Source organism: Malania oleifera, chromosome 6 (genome assembly GCF_029873635.1).
Source record: "Malania oleifera isolate guangnan ecotype guangnan chromosome 6, ASM2987363v1, whole genome shotgun sequence".
NCBI classification, from domain to species: Eukaryota; Viridiplantae; Streptophyta; class Magnoliopsida; order Santalales; family Ximeniaceae; genus Malania; species Malania oleifera.
In genome coordinates, this window is record NC_080422.1 from 1,534,804 (window position 1) to 1,542,951 (window position 8,148).

The following is an 8,148-nucleotide window of genomic DNA, read 5'->3' on the forward strand; positions in this document are numbered from 1 at the left end:
CCAACCTCATCCCAATACAACAGGGATTGACACCTCCTGCCATACAATGCCTCATACAGTGCCATTCCAATGCTGGACTGGTAGCTGTTGTTATACGCAAACTCAACCAGTGGCAAATATTGCATCCAATGATCTCTTAAGTCCAGCACACATGCTTGCAGCATATCCTCCAGAATCTGTATTGTCCTCTCTGTCTGTCCATCTGTCTGAGGATGAAAAGCTGTGCTGAATGACAACTGAGAACCCATGACCCCTTGCAAACTCTTCCAAAAACGAGATGTGAACTGTGGGTCTCTATCTGAAACTATGGACACTGGGACGCCGTGGAGTCTAACTATTTCCTGGATATATAACTCAGCCAATCTGTCCATGGAGTAGCTAACTCTGATCAGCAAAAAGTGGGCAATCTTCGTCAGTCGATCCACCACTACCCAGATAGCATCCTGTCCATGCAATGCTGGTGGTAATCCTGAGACGAAATCCATCGCTATATGCTCCCACTTCCACTCAGGAATGTGGAGTGGCTGCAACAATCCCGCCGGTCTCTGATGCTCAGCCTTCACTTGCTGGCACGTCAAACACTGATCTACATACCGAGCTATCTCCCTCTTCATGTTGCTCCACCAGAAGGACTCTCGGAGATCCCTGTACATTTTAGTGCTACCTAGATGTACAGTATATAGGGATCGATGTGCTTCCTCCAGAATGATTTTCTTGATCTCAGGATCGGCAGGAACACATAACCTGGTATGGAACCTTAGAGCTCCATCATCTGAAATGCTGAACTCTGGTTCTTGACCATCATGTACCTTTCCCATAAGCTCTGCTAGTTCTGCATCATTCATCTGAGCTGCTTTAATCCTCTCCTGTAGAGTCGGCTATAAAACCAAGTCAGCAATGAATGCCTGGTGATCGCCCTCTACCAGCTCCACACCGAGCCTCTCCAGATCCATCTGAATCGGATGCGGAATCTCCACTGCAGATAGAAATGATTCCACTAATTTTTGACTCAAAGCATCAGCAACCACATTAGCCTTTCCCGGGTGGTAGCTAATAGTGCAGTCGTAATCCTTTATTAGCTCCAACCATCTCCTCTGCCTTATATTCAATTCCTTATGTGTGAAGAAATACTTTAAACTCTTATGGTCAGTAAATATCTCACACCTACCCCCATATAGATAGTGTTTCCAAATCTTCAGCGCGTAAACAACTGCCGCCAACTCTAGATCATGGGTAGGATAGTTCTTCTCATATTCTTTCAACTGTCGTGAGGCACAGGCTATCACTCTCCCCCGCTGCATCAACACCCACCCGAGCCCTTTATGGGACGCATCACTGTAAATTACGAACCCCTTTTCTTCTGAAGGAATCGTCAACACAGGCGCAGTGATGGGTCGCTACTTCAACTCCTGGAAGCTCTGTTCACATTCATCAGACCACTCAAACTTCGCTCCTTTCTTGGTCAATATGGTCAATGGGCCTGACAATCGAGAGAAGCCCTCAACAAACCTGCGGTAGTACCCAACCAATCCTAGGATACTCCTGATCTCGTGCGCGTTCTTTGGTTGTACCCAGTCTACTACCGCCTCAATTTTACTCAAATCAACAAAAATACCACCCTTGGATATAACGTGTCCAAGGAAGGTAACTTGTTCTAGCCAGAACTCACACTTCTTGAGCTTCGCATATAGCTTCTTCTCTCGCAATACCTGCAACACTATACTCAGATGCTCCTCATGCTCCTCCGGACTCTTCGAATACACCAGTATATCATCAATGAATACTACCACAAACTGATCCAAGTACTGGTGAAAAACCCTGTTCATAAGATCCATAAACACTGCAGGAGCATTCGTCAATCCAAACGGCATAACTAGAAATTCATAGTGATCATACTGTGTTCTAAATGCCGTCTTCAGAACATCTTCCGCCCTGACTTTCACCTGATGGTACCCATAGCGTAAATCTATCTTTGAAAAGATCTGTGTCCCCTGTAATTGGTCAAACAAATCATCAATACGCGGGAGCGGGTATTTATTCTTGATAGTTACTTTATTTATTTCTCGATAGTCGATGCACAATCTCATCGAGCCATCCTTCTTCCTTACAAACAAAACCAGTGCTCCCCAGGGTGACACACTGGGTCAAATGAACCCCTTATCTAACAGCTCCTGCAGCTGCTCTTTCAATTCTTTTAGCTCTGCCGGTGCCATTCTATACGACGGCTTCGAAATCGGCACTGTCCCCGGAACCAGATCAATAACAAACTCTACCTTACGATTAGGAGGTAGTCCCGGTAAATCCTCTGGAAATACATCAGGTAAATCTCTCACCACTGGGATATCCTCCACCCTCAGTTCCCCTTCTGATACAGCCTTCGCATAGGCTAAATATCCCTGACAACCTTCTGATAGCAATTTACACGCCTGAATAGCAGATAATAACGGAGGTGGGGTGCGCACACGTGATCCCACGAATCTGTACTCCTGTCCCTCTGGAGGTCTAAACACTACCACTCTCTGATGGCAATCAATGCTAGCATAGTGGGCAGCTAGCCAATCCATGCCCAAGATTACCTTAAACCCATGCATGTCTAAAACCACCAGATTAGCTAACAAATACCTCCCTTGAATATCCACTGGACAATCCTTGAGTACCTTCCTACATACCCCTACGGTCCCAGTTGGCGTAGCAACAAACAAACTAATTTCTAACTGCTGAGGCTCAAACCCACACAATTTAACATAATCCTAGGTGATAAATGAATGCGTCGCCCCAAAATCAAACAAAATAGTAGCTTTAAATGACAGTATTGAAACAGTACCTGTCACCACATCTCCTGCTGCCTCAGCATCTCCTGGCGTCAAAGCGAAAACTCTGGCTGGGGCCGTATTCCTCTGCTGGCCTCCTTGTGGTGCTTGGTAACCTCCTCGTGCAGGTCTAGGAGCAGTACTAGTCTGTGTCAGACACTCCCTCATCATATGTCCTGGCTCCCCGCACCTGTAGCAGACACCTCGCCCAGCACGACACTCTCCCAGGTGTCTCTTCCCGCAAGATGGGCAAGCTGGAGATGGCTGCATACCCTGGAAACCATGATTCCCGATCTTCTGTCTCTGGTTCCTATAATAGCCACCTCTCTTCCACGCGGCACGACCAACTCCCTGCTGGAAACCAGAAGGTGTAGTTCTCTTCTTCTACCTCTGCTCCTTAGCCCCCAACCGATCACCAATTTCTGCTATAGTGGCTCGGTCAACCAGCTCGGTGAAGTCTTGCAACTTCAAAATCGATACCTGCTTATAAATTTCTCTCCTTAAGCCTCTTTCAAACTATCGTACCTTCTTCGTCTCATCTGGAATAATGTACAGGGCGAAGCGAGATAGTTCGATGAACCTCGCCGTGTACTGCTGTACTGACAGCTGTCCCTGCTTCAGATTCAGGAGCTCCGTAATCTTAGCCTCCCTGGAAGAGGCTGGAAAATACCTATCGAAGAATATCTCTCTAAATCGCTCCTAAGTCATCTCTACAGGTATAGTCCTCTGCTGCTCTAACAATCTCACTGCTGACCACCATCTCTCGGCCTCTCCAGTCAGTTTGTAGGTGGCAAGCAGCACCTTCTGCTCCTCTGAACACTACAGTACTGCAAATATTTTCTCCATCTCCTGCACCCAATTCTCAGCGACTGTAGGATCCGTTCCCCCTGAGAAAACTGGAGGATTCATCTTTATGAACTTCTCGATCGTACAACCGTGGCCTACATATGGACCACCCTGCTCCTTCGAACTCCTGGCAATTTCTGCCATCACTTGCTGTGCTACGCTGCGTAAAACGGCATCTGAATCACTACCCGCAGCGCCCGAGGGTCCAGCACCCTCACTCCCACTGGCGTGGGCATTATTGCCACAAAGGTCCATCCTGAAAAACATGTAACTTAACCAAAAACCTCATTCTCTATACATATTACTCAACTCATATGGTATATTTTCTTAATTAACTCGTCACTCTTGATCTTAATTCAAGGTTCAATCCTGCAACCTAGATACCCAACCCGACGATAGTTTACAATGAATTTCCTGAAGTCGTCACCTCAGGAAAATCACACAAACCACCACGGAAGTCCTGCATCTAGACTACAAAAATAGACCTCAAAGTCTCTTATCCTATTCTCTAGTATTATTACTGCTGTACTCTAGAGTCTACAGAACCTAGTATCCTAGACTCTGATACCAAATGTAACGTCCCTCAATTTCTTAACATAAAATATCACATAATAAATAAAATGGTCGACCCGAACCCGTGGGTAGCAGGGACACCTATCAAACACAGCGGAAAACCTAACAGCAGTAAACATAAAATCTCAAACATCCAATCATAAAACATAATACCAGAGGTTTCTATAACATCAAAATACTGTTATGATATACAACCTCCAAAAGTCAAAATAACACTAACATTAAATAACAAAAACTCCCGATCCTAGTTCAATGCTTACCCTTCTAGTAGGGAAGCTCCAATCACTCAATGGCGGCTCTAGCCCGCCGGTCTCACTGGATTTCCTGAAAATTAATTAAGTTTGGGGATGAGACACTTCTCAGTAAGGGAAAATAAACTAAATACAGCTGTGTGACAACATGAATATTTAATACATTTATACGTATACAGTACATTTCATAATTCTATAAACATCATCATATCGTACTGGGTAAACATATATTTTCACATCTGTTAATAATCATAACATACATAAAATCATTTGTTATAACTGTAGTACTGAAAACAAACACAGGATTAATAGCTAGCTGGTGTCATGTATTACCCCCCATGACGGGTTGTGCAGCCCGAAGGCGGGACCCGACAATGGCTGGCCGACCACTGTCGAATCAAATATGTTTGTAAGTACGATGAGCCCGCCACACCCTGGTCCGGACTACCAGGTGGGCGTCCACACTCTACCGAAAGCCACATTGACTATCCATCTCCCATTCTCTCGTGGGATGGTTAGCACTAATCTGACGTATATATCTGATCTACACATATAGCTACGGTACCGAGCCCTGAACTGAATTAAACTAACATCCTGATTGTAATAACATATAATACATGAACATACATATAACATCATTACGGCCTCGTGCCGAAAATATAGTAATTACGGCCTCGTGCTGAAAACATAAATACGTGGCCTCGCGCTAATAACATAAATACGGTCTCGTGCCGATAACATAAATACGGCCTCGTGTCGATAACATAAATACATGGCCTCGCGCCAATAACATAAATACGGTCTCGTGCCAATAACATAAATATATGGCCTCGCACCAAAAACATAAATACGGCCTTATGCCGATAACATAAATATATGGCCTCGTGCCAAAATTGTTTCAAGTATATATATTCTGAAAATACATCATTTATCACATAATCGTCAAAACTATCACAACATAACTCATATTTTCATAATACCTGAAATCATGCTTTGTTCGTAAAATCTTTCACATCATAATACATTTCACACAAAATAATATTCATGCACACATATGCTGTTAAAAGTCATACTTCATATTCTAAAATCGTGAATTACTTACATCTTATACATACATATACATTTTAATCGTCATAGCAGTATTTTCCCAATCGTACATTTCATTCGTAATACACAATATAACATATGCTTTTCTGAAAATAAATTTACTCATAATCAATAATAATTTGTATGAAAAATTACTGCTTTAATTTATTCCCTTACCTTGGTACTGAGAAATTCCTTATGACCCAAATCCTACGCTCTTAGCGCCCGAAATTCAACTCCTGAAATTTACATTTTTCCCAAATTAAATAATCTATTTCTTCAAAATAATACTCATCTAGTCTTCCCTAGGCTCCATATATCTCAAATTAATATTTAAACTATTATTTAACATCCCTAATTAATTTTCCAAATTTTACCTGCCGGTCCCAAAATTACCCTCGTGGCGCTCACCCGGGTCCTAAATTCCAGAAATCCTACTTCAATCCTAGATGCTTAATATTTTAGCATTTCTAAATTAATGCTAATTAATTAAAAATAAACCTTTTAATAATCGCTGCACCCCAAATTTGGGATTTTGGTCCAACACCCCCACGAGAATTTCGTCTCACTAGACTTGTAGAGAATCATCTCTAGATTCTCGTGATAGTGTCTATTCGTCAATTGGACTTATATTTTACAAGACTTTAAAGAAAAAAGAAAAAATGGCTTACCTCAGGGAATACGCTTACGTTGCCTACCACCGATCCGCTTCGATAGAAATGACGGCAACGACAAATGGAGTCCAGTGGTATTTTCAGATTTTCAATTGGGCGAAAATTCGTCATGAAATTGAGGAGAGAGGGAGAGAGAACGTGAGGAGAGAGAAAGAGGTTATAGGGACTGCGCGTGAGAGAAGAAAAGAAAAGAAAGAAAGAAAGAAAAAGAAGAAGAAGAAGAAGATGATTGCGGGGGGGGGGGGGTTCAAGAAGTTACCTGAAGCTTTAATTTAATAATAATAATAATAATAATAATAATATATTTAATTAATATAATAATAATATATTTTATTAATAAAAATAAAAATAAATTTTAATTAATTTTTTTCCTTTTTTTTTAAATCTAATTAATAATTAGTTAGTTAATTAATTAATTTTAATTATTATTTTTTTTGAAAATCAATCCACTAATCTTTATATCTCTTTTTGGGGTTTTTACAGTAAATTCTGCCTACGGCCGCACAACCCTGTCATGAGGGGTTAAATCATGACACATAGTTGTCCACATGGAAGTTTACAGTTATTACTATGTTTATACAGGTTTACGGAAAATATATATATTAGTAGCATTTTGAGTAGAAACTTAAAGTACAGAAATGTTAAGCAACAAGTAAAAGATGTAGATTATATTTCTGGTATTGTATTTTACAGATTCAGTGATACATGACTATACAATAATAGATTTTCATAGTATTGTAATTCATTTGCCACACACTAGTAATAACATATTTCGTCTTACTAAGCGTTGGCTCATTCCAATTACTTTAACATTTTTCAGGTGATCCAGGTAGGCAAGTAGATCAGACTCACAGATAGAGGGGCCTTGGTATTGCCCTGATAATAGTGTGAGTATTTTTTGGAGTATTTTTGTATAGCCCCAGCCAGTTGAGGGTATTCTGGAAAAACAGACATATATGTATATTTTGAGAAATACTTTATCACTCTGGTATTGTATATAACTACGTATGATTATGTTTATTTGATTTTTGCTTTTTGCTACTTAGGTTGATGATTGGGTTTAATCCAGTTTGATATCAGAGCATTTCAAATGTTATAGTATATATATATAAAACCCTATTTAAATAGCAGGTCGTTATATACAAATTTAAGAATATTAAAAAAAAAGACATGTTTAGTATCGTTAGTGTTTCCTGTTTTTTGTTTCAGTTTTTCTAAAGTGAAAAAAACATATTATAGAAACGCGTTAGTTTTTTGTTTTTATTGCTGGTTTTCCACTATTTGCCAAAAAATAAAAAACCCAATTTTATCGTTTTCAATTGTTTTATTAACCTATTTCCAGACATTTTAATATCCAAAAAGGGTTTTTTTGGATTAAATTATTCATATATACACTTTAAAATTAAAATTAAAATTAAAATTAAATGATCATATAAATTTAAATGTAATTAAAATTAAAATATAAATAATTTTAAAAAATAATAATAAATCTAGTTATAAAATACTTTTACTATTTTTCAATTTTCAATTTTCAATTTTCATGTTTAATAAAATTTTGATTGTAAAGTAAAATTTGAAAGTAAAACAATTAAGTAAAATAATTATAATTAGTTTTAGTGATTTTTTAATATGTATTATTTGTAATATTATTATTATTTTAATCATATTTTTGTAATATTTTTATTTAAAAATGAAAGTGAGCATTTTTTAAATTAAGTTTTAAATTTGTATTAGTTTTATTTTGTATCAAGCACTAGAATTTCGTATCTGCAAATCACGAATTCTCCGAGTGGGATTGTTTTTCGAAAACACGCTAAAAAGAAAGAATCCAGGAAATCGTTTTTGAGCATAACGATTGTACGTAACTTTCACACACACTCGATTTCATGTTCAACAAAACTTCAAGTC